The sequence below is a fragment of the Euprymna scolopes genome, chromosome 30 (genome assembly GCF_053919585.1).
Source record: "Euprymna scolopes isolate OS-2025 chromosome 30, ASM5391958v1, whole genome shotgun sequence".
NCBI lineage: Eukaryota > Metazoa > Mollusca > Cephalopoda > Sepiida > Sepiolidae > Euprymna > Euprymna scolopes.
The window spans coordinates 2,403,119-2,417,087 of NC_136511.1; the positions used below are offsets into that span (position 1 = coordinate 2,403,119).

Genomic DNA, 13,969 nt, shown 5'->3' on the forward strand with positions numbered 1-13,969 from the left:
AGATGAGTATTGGTTTTCGGACAGAAATCGATTTGATTGGTTTTCGGACAGAAATCGATGTGATTGGTTTTCGAACAGAAATTTGGCGATTAGGGGGTCAAAGTTCAACGATTTGAACCTTTGAGAACTCTACCAAACTCCTCCTACAATTTTGGATCTAAACACTTGACATTTTAGATATAGGTTCCTTGGACATGGATCTAACTTAATAACTAAATTTGAGCCCAAAACAATAAATTTAAAGGGGTCGTTATAGGGGTCAAAGTTACAAAAATTGACCTTTTTTTTTTTTTTGCTCAACGTACATCTCCTAATACCCGGGCAACGCCGGGCACCCATGCTAGTACATATATATACAGACTCAAGAAACATACGAAACTACAAATGGTATTACAAAAGATGTATTTCAGAGAATAAAAAAAAGGTAGTGCAAAAAAGAACGCGTGTTCGTGTTGTTGTAGGCGGTATTGTTCCATGAAAGAACTGACAAAGATTAATGGTTTCAAATTGCCGTTAGAATGTTTTCATAGTTATGTGACTCTTTGATCGGGAGGCAAATATAGACATGAGCGCATTGAGGCAGATGGGAATTTTTAACAAACATTTTTCCCGCCTTTTCTTCTCTACTAAACCAGTGACAAAAGGCCAATCTTTAAATCCAAAAAGCTGAATGCAAGAAGAGTCTGCGATGCAAGTTCTGATGCAGTCTGTGTTCACATCGGCCTATCTTAGCACTTCAATACACAAATACAACAAAGAGCGCCAGTGTCGTTCGAACGCTCTAGATTGTCTAACACTTACGTCTGAATTGAGCGTTTGCTGCTAATTAATTGCCTTCATTTTGTTACAATTGTTTGATGGCCAGAAGGCTTAACAAATGGAATCAAAGGTGACTGGGTTTGAATCTCTTGGCTGAAAGGAAATTAAAATCCTACACTGATGATTGCGTAAACAAAAATCTAGTGTCGGTAGGTATATAAAAAAAGATTAGTTAATTATATATATATATATATAAAAATATATATATATATATATATATATATACTATAAATAAATGACAATTACTACTGTTCACGAGATTCGAGGCAAGCGGAAAATCACCATTAACTCCATTAGCTAATAAATTATCTCTAGGTCACTGCAATTTTTACATAGCTTAATGGAAAATAAACACATCCAAATACAAAATGCGGGCATAATAGAGTAAGCAGTAAGTAAGTATTCTAACGTTGGAATTTTATATATTGCTAGTTGGCCGTCTTTTCTACATCCACCATATATATATATATATATATATATATATATATATATATATATATACACACATTTATATACAATAATATATGTACATATATATATATATATATATATATATATATATATATATATATATATAATACGTATGTGCATACATATATATGTACATATATATATATATATATATATATATATATATATATATATATATACATGTCAGGTCATGTCATATGCTACTGGTACCATGTAACCCAGTACTACCTGCCTCATGGTCGGGTTATCGGCAACTAAACTGGTTCCTCCACCAGACTTGTTTGGTGAGGAGGGCGGCTAGTCTTCCTGAAGGATTAAAAACAAGACATTCCAAAGGGCGAATGAATTCTTTTTCTGGGTCAACGGCCAACTAGCACCATGTATATGTGTGTGTGTGTGTGTATATGTGCATTGGGGTGGAGAGGGCTCCCGTAAGCCGTGGTGAAGGCAACCTTTCTAGGAGAAGCAAATCTCTGATTTAAAAAAAAACATAAATCGGGAGACCAGTACCCGCATTAAGCTGGTCTGCAGTTTAATTTGTTGCTGGCTATCTTGCTCTTGCTTGTTGCTGGATCTCAACATTTTGAACCGAGAGATTATGAATATCTCCAGTATCAAATAATCTTTATACACTGTGAAGTATATTTTATCTATGAAAACGAAAGAGAAATATTTGGAATCAAGCCTCCTCTTGTTTTCATTTCAGATCAATTTAAACCAAGATTTAGCCGAATCAATTTGGCAATTGGGGCCTCTCTCATTTACGTCCGCCAGATGGAGAGATATAGAGAGAAAGATAGAAAGAAAGTAAGGGAACGAGGGAGGGACAGATAAATATAGTGCGAGATAGAGGACCGCTAGTGGTAGAGAGAGAGAAAGAGAAAGAAGGAGAGAGGCCGTTGTAATCAGCAGTACTACACTTTCGTATTCATTTTATGTGGGTCCCAAAGTCATTTGCCTACCGATACGTTTTAAAGCTGTTATTGCGAAGACCCTTTACGTCACAACTTCATCGTCGCAAAAGCGGCTAAAGTGTTTTTTTTTTTTCTTCACTTACTTTTCCTCCTAGCGTTACACGTTCGAGCCTGGTTACTGCGAGCATTTTTCTTTTTGCGCTCGAAAAAGTACTCGGTGCTATTTTCATTTTTATAAAATGGTTGCTTAATTTTTTGATATTTCTTTTTGAGGGCTTGCACGGGTTATAACTAATATTAAATGTTTTGTTTCTATTTTTTATGCAAATAGGTCACAAAGTAAAATACAAATGTAATTTGCTTTCATGTATATATATATATTGAATAATACTTGGGTGTTCTTTAAATACATAATTATAAATTTAAACGCAAATAGGTCACAAGCAAAATTAACCTGCTGTGAACTATATTTCTTACGCAAATAAATAAAATTTCTAATTTTTGTTGTCTAAGATTAAAATTTTAAAAGTTTTACATTGTTTCAAATTATAAAATGTTCTATTTATATTGTTTATAATAAACAAAATTCTGTATGTATATTTTTTAAATGAATAATAATTGTTTATTATTTAAAGAAAGCATTCTCCTTTTTTACAATACCGTTTACATGTTTGCATGGTAATGTACAGGTGACTACAAGAAAGTAGTTTATAATGAGAGAAGGTTCGAGAGTATTTTGCCAACATAAATACCATACCCCGAACCATACCCTGCCTAACAGATGTGTTCGTTTAGAGTACTTGCGCATGGGAATCCTGACAAAGTTACATTTCGGGCAAATTTTTTTACAACCACACCCCCACTCACAAAATGGGGTTTCTATTCCCAAAGCCGTTCTAACCATAATGGAGGTGTTAGGTGTCCATTTTGAAAGCTGTTCTGAACATCAGGAGGTTGGTGGTTGGGCTACAACAACAGTAACAATAACAGCCATGCTTTAATTTCTTACGCGAAGGGGGGGACACTATCACCGGGCAACACCGGTTAATGTGTCCTGCCAGTATAAAATAAACTAACATATGATTAATGTGCAAAGATAGAATCTCCTAGAGACTAATCATATTCCAACCTAAAAGACATTCCATCTGTTTACAAAGAGAATGTCTCTTCAAACGAATGTGAATGGCAGTCAAGATCTTCAGGTAAAAATATTAAATGAGCACGACTCAAAATGGTAAATGAGTCAATACTTAAGTTCGTAACAAAAAGAAGGGATTCTAAGCAAATGATCTGCTATTGAAGACCAGATGTTTTACTTAGAACGCACGTTGGTTAAAGGCCCCATTCCTCTTTCTGCTAGGTACTTGTTGTTGGACTCGATTATCCAATCTTAAGACGTTTGATCGACATAGTCAGCACTAAAACTACATTTTAATTGATGAATTACATTATTGTTATATATATATATATATATATATATATGTGTGTGTGTGTGTGTGTGTGTGTGTGTGTGTGTGTCTGCGTGTGCGTGCGTGTATATATAATACCTAGGTATAAAGAGCATTGATAACGTCCCCTTCCATCTATGTATCTTCCGTATTGAACCGATGAGTAAATTTATATGCACTAGTATATGCTTTGTATCGTCGACAATTTCCTCCATAGGTTTAGACTCCATCTTACATGTGGAGCTTTTTTAATATCTTGATACGTTTTCTTTTAAAGAATCCTTCAGAATTTCTTGGATCCCTTATATATATATATATATATATATATATATATATATATATATATATATATATATATATATAGTAATTTATAAAATATATATGGCGATTCAGCTACACTGAATATTCCGCGTTTCATCCACTCTAGGACTCCTCAGGCTTATGCGCCTGATGAGTCCTAGAGTGGATGAAACGCGGAATATTCAGTGTAGCTTAATTGCCCTATATATTTTATAACTTACTAACTAGCTCTACCTACGTATTGAGCACTTTTGAAGTAAATACTTAAAGTTTACACATAAATCTATACTTTCGTATATTAATTTTATGTGAGTAAATTAAGTAGTTTATATATATATATATATATATATATATATATATATATATATATATATAATGTAGTTATTCACGGACAGAGTGTTTAACTGTTTCGCAGGTCTTGTTGCTGTTAGACTAGCACCCATCCCAACCAGCGATCGAACCTACAGCCACACACCTATATATATATATATATATATATATATATATATATATATATAAATATATATATAATTATTTTCTACTATAATAATTAAATATATATATATATACCCACACTCATATATTTCGGAGTGCATATATTTTCTCACGCATATACACAAGTTCGAGAGAGGCTGAAATGTCTACGTAATCCCCCAACTACTTGATAAGCATGAAAATAAGAGATTGGGTTTCACTTTATTAATATTGTGTCTCATATTTGAACTATGGACTCCTCCACCATCAATCACTGACAAACTTTCCAGAGCTGACAAATAGTCAGGCCCAGACAAGGTCGCAATAACGCCAGAAAGGGTTTAAATTTTGTCGGCGCATGTCTGTTATTAAAATTCTTTGAAAACATTGAATTGGAATTTTAATTCAACGAACTTGGACAGAGTACAAAATTGACATTTCAAATCTAGTGGCTTTCTTTCTCTTTCCTACCGTCCCTTTTACACCGAAGGGACGTTACTGGTCTTTTACGACGTTTCGTTTTTTTTATTATCATTTTATTAGTTGCTCAACACAACAGAGTATAATCACCTTGGCACGCACTGGTTCTCGCTGGATCACACAAGTTAAGCGATCTTGGACAACACTAGATGGATGACCATCTGGGAATACTAGATGCTGTATACATTCAGGTAAACGCTATGGAGGATGAACATCTCTGTTTTGCACATTTTCAGGTCATCCTTGAGCAAGGTGTAGTACCTAATATACATTTTTTATTCTATTCTACAGAATTACCATATAGATGGAACCATGGTAAAGACTCTGTTGAAAGACTAAACTGGACACACGTACCCATTTTCACTGTAAGACAATTTTCTTTTTACTATGTCACCAACAAAGCACTCGTTTCTAATCAGTCATGTGCCAGTACGGAAGTAGTAATGCAAAGAAACTGTCATAAGAATGCTCATGTCAGTGTGCAATATAGTCTAACAGGAAGAGAAAACTCGAATGATTCCTAGACACTGAGAGACAGTGTCTAGGATCTCTCTGTACATAAGTTTGAGATGACAACCTGACTTGACCATTTTCACTATAAGTAAACTTTGACTAAACATTCAAAATCACAGATAACAGAGGAGTGGCGCACCTTCTGTTCACTGCAACTGTTATGGTGGTTGTAGTACAAGTCGGTGCACTTGCAACCGACCTCTTCTGCGACGAAGTAATATGCCCTTAGGAGTTACCTCAAAGTGATGCTTTAAATGGACAATGATGAGGCCATGGATACTACTAAATGGGGATGGAAATTGCAGAACAACAGTCTAGTTCCAATGATGATGGATAATTCACCTGCGCCAGAAAAAATAATTCACTGAAGCTGTTCAAGTGGTACACCTCAACAAGAGTCTTCGATCTCTGGTTCCTACCATAAAGCATTCCTACAAAAAAAAACTTACTAGCTCCAAGAACTGTAAACATTGTTCACCTTTTCTTCGATATACCATAAACTAAGACGAACTTCCATGAACAAAGTTTGTTTTCACAGAAGTTCCTTTTTAATAAATACACTGTCATGAATCGTTTTCAAGTCTAATGTTAACAAATACAATAAAACTACCCAAAAATAATAACAGCAAAGTATTTATTCATATACTAAATCTACAACTTGCGTAAATTGTACACTTCTCACCAAATAAAACAATCTATATATAAATTAATAGGATAGCGTGTGTGTTATTTATTTTGTGTGTCACGCTTACATCCGAGTGAGTATCGTTTAATTATTATGGACTTCCATTTTTGTAATAAATAATTTTACCAAGAATTATTCATAAGTTTTTGTTTTGATTTCGATTATAACTGAAGGAAATTCAAGTTATATATATATATATATATATATATATATATATATATATATATATATATCATAAGTTTTGGTTTCAGTTTCGATTAAAGCTGATGCACCTAAGTCATATGGATACATATTTTTTATTTTGGGAATCGCAACTTTATAATATATAAAAATCGATAGAACATTAACTTTAGCATGATATATACGAAATCTGCAAGAATGGATATATTATATATAAGCGTATTTTAGGTCAGGGCGATACCGGGTGTCCATGCTAAGCCTAGATAAATACGTTTGTAGTTTTAACAAAAGGGCTGCAATAACATCAGAGAGTCTCCATTTATGATGAGCATCTACAGGATGCCAACATCAATATCTTACATGTGAAGGAGTCCTCTGTGGAATTTCTACAGGTCCCAATAATAATAATGATAATAATAATAATAATAATAATAATAATAATAATAATAATAATAATAATCCAGTATAAGCCAATGGCCACTACCAGCGAGAAATCAATGGTATGCGGCTGTTGCGATGACGCAAATTTAGGAGGTGGAGAGAGCTGGGCGTCTGGGGAGAGTTGTTGTCACTCAGCTTCCAGAGAACACCACAGGTCTCCAAACCGATCGTTTGCTGACTTAGTGAAAGCTCAATGTGAGCCAATAATAATAATAATAATAATAATAATAATAATAATAATAACAATGATGATGCTGCTGATGATGATGTGTATTCATGTGTACGTATATATATATATATATATATATATATATATATATACACCAACTCGTATCAAAATTGTGATTCATGACAAATCAGTAGATAAAAAATCACACCAAAGAGACTACGAAAAAAATGTCCTATTTCTACTTATATATATTAAAAAAAATTGTGTCTGTGTGTGTATATATGTGTAATTTCGTTCCTTATGAACTCCGAAATAGGTGGGTGAATCTTTTCCTTCTTTTTTCCTTTTTTTTTTTTTTTTGAAATTTCGCACAAATGCACTCTATGTGTCTAGGATCGTTCTTAGATAGGCTTGTATCGGAATGTCTCCGATGAGTTCCGAAAAAAATCAATAATCGAAAAATCCAATTAAAGAAAGAAACGATTTCGACCAAAGTTAACACCCTTATACAGACTAACATCATACTTGCATTTTAGAATTTTATCAACACACAAGCGGACTGGCCTGGTGTATAGAATCAACAGTTGTTTCTTTGTTAAGAAACAAGTACGTTCAAAATAAATGTTTCGGTTTAGAACACAACTGAACATTGATACTTGATTATTGGATTTTTAAGAAAAATTGAGACTTGATTATTGGATTTTTAAGTAAAATTCAAGCCATTATATAGAATAATTTCATAAAATTTTATAAAATAAGCAGTAGCTTCTCTACAGTGCAATGTTGAATACAATGTATCCTGGACTAAGTCACTGCTGAAGGTATGTGAAGCTTTATGTCCGTGCACCACGGTGAGTGCTCGACTAGAGCAGGTAATGAATCGAATGAATGATTTCACTGATGATGATGATGATGATGATGATGATGATGATGATGATGATGACGACGAGGACGACGACGATAAAAGTAGTAGAAGTGTTAAATATTCGTTTATCCTTATTCCATTTCGGACAATGCTGCGTTTCCATATACAATTTTCAGAATGTGAGAGATTATATAATTATTTCCACAGCCCAAGGAACGCCGACGCACACAAGAGCCATGCCAGCCAACGAACCGGAATTCTAAGACTCGAGTTTCGCCCTCATTTGGGCTCATCAGTCAGACATATCCGCACCCGGTTTCAAATTTCAGGTGCAGATATGTATGACTGATGAGCCTAAATGAGTGCAAAACTCGAGTCTTAGACTTCCGGTTCGTTGGCTGGCATAGCTCTTGCGTGCTGCGACGTACTTTGGGCTGTGAAAATTATATATATATATATATATATATATATATATATATATATATATATATATATATATATATATATATATATATATATTAGATAAGTTATAAATTAGGGATCAAGTGAATTATCCTGTCAGATATTCTATTGGAGTAATACTTTCAGTAAGCTCAGTATATAAAATAAATCACGGTATGGGACAACCAAATGTTCTAAATATATCGAATTACTCAATTACATCTGACTTTCCCCTTGGATCACTACTCGTCCGACCTGGCAGTAGTATCCAGGAAACTATTGAACTCATTCTGGTATTGGACTGTATTGTATGATATCCTTTTTCTATGACTTTTAAGCACCATCTTAATAACTTTTAAATAAAATTTTCAATATATGTATTGAAAAGCAAAATATTTGTTTATTCGTAGCTGAACATTTTGCTAATTGCATTTCCTTTCCTCTGATGATGTGAGCTATTATTGAAAATCCATGGATTAAGGAAACAAATATAATTTTTCTCCATTTATCCCTTGTTTCAAACAATAAATTCTTAACATAAATATATTTGTATATATTTTAATCTACAGAATTTAACTTTAATCATTAAACTATATATATATATATATATATATACACTTGTGCCCGATATTATTCATACCCCTCGGATCTTTGAGATTTCTATAAGATTATTGCTCAAACCAGAAGGTAGACAATATTAAAGGGATTTCAAACAATAAATCAAGCATAAGCATTTAATTTAAACTCAACAAATAAATAAATTATGCAAGTTTGAAACATTATACAAAGAAAAACAATAATGGCACTAGTTCAAAATTATTCATACCTCTCTTACTAATAGTCAATAGCATGCCCTTTATTCTTAATAACTGCCTGTAACCGTTTTGGATATTTATCAACAAGGTTTTTACAAGCATCAACACTGATTTTTGACCATTCTTCAATGCAGTAGTTCTCCAAATCCCTCAAATTTCTAGGTTTTCGCTTTTTAACCTCAGTTTTCAATATGTGCCAGAGGTTTTCGATAGGGTTCAGGTCGGGACTCTGGCTAGGCCATTCCAAAACATTAATTTGATTATCCTCAAACCATTTCTTGACTATTTTGGCAGTATGTTTTGGATCATTATCCTGTTGAAGGACCCAGTGTGGTCCTAAATGGAGCTTCTCCGCATCCTGTCTAATGTTTTTTTCTGGAGTATCTCCAAATATTGCTCCTTCTTCATGGTTCCATCTATCTTGACTAAACTACCTGGACCACTAGCCGAAAAGGAGCCCCAAAACATTAGGCTACCACCACCATGTTTCACCGTGGGTATGGTGTTCTTTGGGTTGTAAGCTTCTCCTTTCTTCCTCCAAACGTAAGAAGCATCCATATGGCCAAACAATTCAATTTTTGTTTCGTGAGTCCACAAAATACTTGAGAAAACGGACTCTGGAGAATTCACATGGTTCCTAGTAAACTTTAGACGTGCTGCAAGGTGTTTTCCGGTGTGCAATGGAGTCCTTCTTGGTCTTCTTCCTTTCAGACCATTTTCATGCAGAGTCCTTTGCAATGTTTGCCTTGATATTTTTATGCCAGAAGACTCCAGATTTTCTAAAATGTCCTTAGTAGTGGTGGTTGGATTTGCATTAACACTTCTTACAATATTCCTGGTGGCTCTAGCAGACAGTTTCCTTTTCCTTCCTCTACCAATCAAGTTGTTTGTTGTGTGGTGGCTCTGGAATTTTTTGATGATGCTCTGTACTGTTGCTGTAGGGACCTCAAATTTCTTGGAAATTGACTTTTAACCTAAACCATCCTTATGTGAATTCGCAATTTTAGTCCTAAGATGATTACTAAGCTCTTTTTTCTTCCCCATTCTAATATTTTTTATTCTTTTATTGGTTTTCAGTTGATATCATTTTAATTTCTGATAAAATGCAAAAAAACGAAATGAAATTAATCAAAGGTTGTATAAAAGCATTCAAAATAAGAATCAAACAGGAAACAAACAGTCAGAAACTCGATTAATACTGAAAAAATAAGGGGGTATGATTAATTTTGAACATTGCAGATTTTATAAATAGCTGTATATTTCTTTTATTACAAGTATCCCGAGATTTTAAGATGACGAAAATGATCAGAAGAGGTTTACTAAGAATATGTATCAATATGGACGTAAACAATAAATTCTAACAAAGTTACACCTAATAAACTCAATTTTCAAGGGGGGGTATGAATAATATCGGGCACAACTGTATATATATATATATATATATATATATATATATATATATATATATATATATATACTAGCAATGGGTGCCCGGGGGTTTTGAGGTGTATGCTGAGCAAAGAAAAAAATACCAAAAAAAAACGGTCAATTTTTTAAACTTTGACCCCCAATATGACCCCTTAAAATTTACTATTTAGGGCTCAAATCAAGTTATTATGTTAGGAACCTATATCTAAAATTTCACGTATTTAGATCCAAAATTGTAGGAGGAGTTTGGTAGAGTTCTCAAAGGTCAAGTCGTTGAACTTTGACCCGTTAATCGCCAAATTTCTGTCTGAAAACCAATCACATCGATTTTCACAAATCTCAGTACCCTGTATATCGAATTTCGAATATGTAGGCTTACAATTGACAGAGTTATTACGTAGGGAAATGTACACAGACACACAGACAGACAGACACTTTCACTTTTATATATATATATATATATATATATATATATATATATATATATATATATATAGATATATATATATAGATATATATATATGCCAAAATTGTAATCATGATAAATCACACCCAAGAGACCACCAAAAGTCTCCATTTCTACCTCTACTGGAGCGCAGCACAAAACATAAGTCATTAAACATGTATACACTAGCATGAAAAATGTTTAGTCGAATCCATAAACCAAACACAGGAAAATGTAAAATAAGCTAATCAGATTATTTTTTATGGAAATCGAACCAGACAAGGTGTGAAGCCACTTAGCATAAGGAGCTAACAAGAACGAAATGATTAGATAGAAGAGATCATATTGGACGTAATCTTGAAACGATTAAAGATATAGTTGGCAGAAAAATAGCAGTTGCATAGATAGGAGATGCCTATTAAATTTAGTCTAGAAAATTATAGGGCTACGAGTAGGAGAAAAACAATCAGCAGGAAGGGAGTTCCATAAGCCTAGAGTTCTTGGAAAAATGTTACTGAAATAGGAAGCTGTATTACAATCTATTTATAAATCTATAAAAGTAAAAATGTATGTGTGTGTGTGTGCGTGCGTGTGTGTGTGTGTGTCTGTGTATTTTCCCTACCAAATAACTTTGCCAATTCTCAGTCTACAGACTCAATATTTGAGATAAGGAGTACTGAGATTTGGGAAAATCTTTTTAATCAGTTTTCGGCTAGAAATTAGGCTGTAAAGGGTTAAAGTTTAACGATTTGACCTTTGAGAACTCTACCAAACTCCTTCACCAAATTTGGGTCTAAACACTTGAAATTTTGAATGTAGGTTACTTAGACATGGCTCAAACGTTTTTATTTATATTTGAGTCCCCAAAAAATAAATTTGAAGGGGTTAAAACTGGGGTCATGATTTAAAAAAAAATTGACCTCTTAGTCAATTTTTTAGTCTAACCATTTGAAATTTTATATAACGTGTTTTCAGACATAGGAAAAGTTTTTTTAACCCGTTTTTGGCCGAAAATTTGGCTGTCAAGGGGTCAAAGTTCAAAAGATTAAGGCAAACTATTCAGTAAATTTTCGATCTAAACATTTGAAATTTTACATAAAAGGTATTCAGACATGCAACAAGCGTTTTAATCAGTTTTGGGGCAAAAGTTTGGCTGTCAAGAGGTCAAAGTTTAAAGAGTTGACCTTGACTCCACCAAACCCCTTCGGCGATTGTGGGTCTAACCACTTGTAATTGTATTTGTAGGTTACCTGGACATGGCAATGTTTCTGATAAAGGGTAAAAAAAATGCTGTTTTAGTGGTCGCTATATACATATATATATATATATATATATATATATATATATATATATATATACGATGAGTTAAGGGCATAATAGAGTCACTGATTGATATAATAATTAATTGATTGATTTTTCACCACGAAACAGACACTATCAAGAATGGTAAATGTCAACTGAATTAAGGAATAAATTTTAAGATGGTCCGCATTATGAATTTTGGAATATAGGTTTTTGTCATTTATTCACTATGTATATATATATATATATATATATATATATATATATATATATATTACTTATTGTTAGTTAATCTTTGACCTTGAAATGGCATTCTTGTCTCCCTTGATGGTGAACTAGTTACCCTTGTACCCCCTCGAAGTACATATCCTCGACAAACCCGCTTAGGAATAAGATCTCACTCCTTCAGTGTTGATGTCCCAAAATGCCAGAAAGCTTTCTGTTCTAATATATTCTTCCCTTGAACAGCTAAGCTTTGGAATTCCCTTTCTGCTGCCTGCTTCCCTGGCTCTACTGATATGCAAAAGTTTTTTTTTTTTTGCTTTTTTTACACAGTTATCACCATTTATCAAGGCCCGGAAGCCACTCAGGGATAAGGGTTATTGCAAGTACATTACGTTAGTGTGGAGATTTGATGAAGTGTTTACTTAAGGGGGCGGTTCATTAGGAATTTGTTAACGTTGGACTTGAAGACATCCAAGTTGTAGTCCGGTGGGAAGCAGGCAGACGGAACAGAGTTTCACAGGCGTGCAGTTCTAAGAAAGAAGCTTTTTTCATGGAATCCGCGTTTTGATTTAGGCACAGATATAGAGTGGGGGAAATATTTCACAGTGGATTCAGCTAGACGGGTGTTTTTCGTGAAAGATTGGCGAGGGGGGACCAGAGATTGGAGTTCAAACGAGCACCTGCCATGGAAATAGCGATAAAACAAGGTTAGGCTCGCAACGTCTCTTCTGTGGGAGAGAGGTTACAGGGTAGAGAAAAGGGCATCCCCCACTAAGCCACGAAGTCTATTTTGTACTCTGTCAAGGCAGGATAGGCTATTTTTAGCAGCTCCTGCCCAGATATGGCAACAGTATTCGATCCTTGGACGTACTTGGCTTTTATATAGATAGAAAATTGCATCAGTAGTGAGATATCTTCTGGAGCGGTAGAAGGATCCCTCCATCTTTCCAGCGACCTTGGCAACAGACTTGATGTACGTGTTCCATTTCAGATCAGGAGTAAAGATCAAACACAGGAGCTTGTCAAAACACGGGGCCCCACCCAGACGAGAGCCATCCATCACAATTGATGCCAGATGGGGATCAGAGCGTTTAAATGTAATATAAACGAACATCTTAATGCTCTTTCTTAGACATGGCCCCAATTAGTAGCCCCTTACGTCCAAGTGGCGATATGCCTTATTAGGGGGTGAACGTGAGTAAAAAAAAAAATAAATAAAATAAAAAATAAAAATAAATAACCTACGAATTTAACAGGATGTTTTAACAATCGCGATGTGGTTTCCTGTCGACATATATTGATGTTTTCTTGTTACATATTCACGGAACCCCATTATGGTTTGTGCTACAATATCGATAGTAAAGGTAGTACACGATGCAATTTTCAATCGTGAAGAACAAAACAATGGAACTTGGGTTTATTTTCGACAACCGCGTAACTCTCGCTTCACTATTTTATCCATGAGCCATGTTTCTGACAAAGGAGGAAGAATCGATGTATTCTTAGTGAGAATCTATCCATATAAGACTACTTTGTGATTTTGAAGTGGCATTT

General features: G+C 34.1%; 1 protein-coding gene across 2 annotated transcripts in view; it reads right to left on the bottom strand.

Annotated features, from left to right (window-relative positions):
- LOC145254636 (paired mesoderm homeobox protein 2-like) overlaps nt 1–13,969 on the bottom strand; it is a 509,881-nt gene that overhangs the window by 15,435 nt on the left and 480,477 nt on the right. The gene's annotated exons all lie outside the window — the stretch shown is intronic.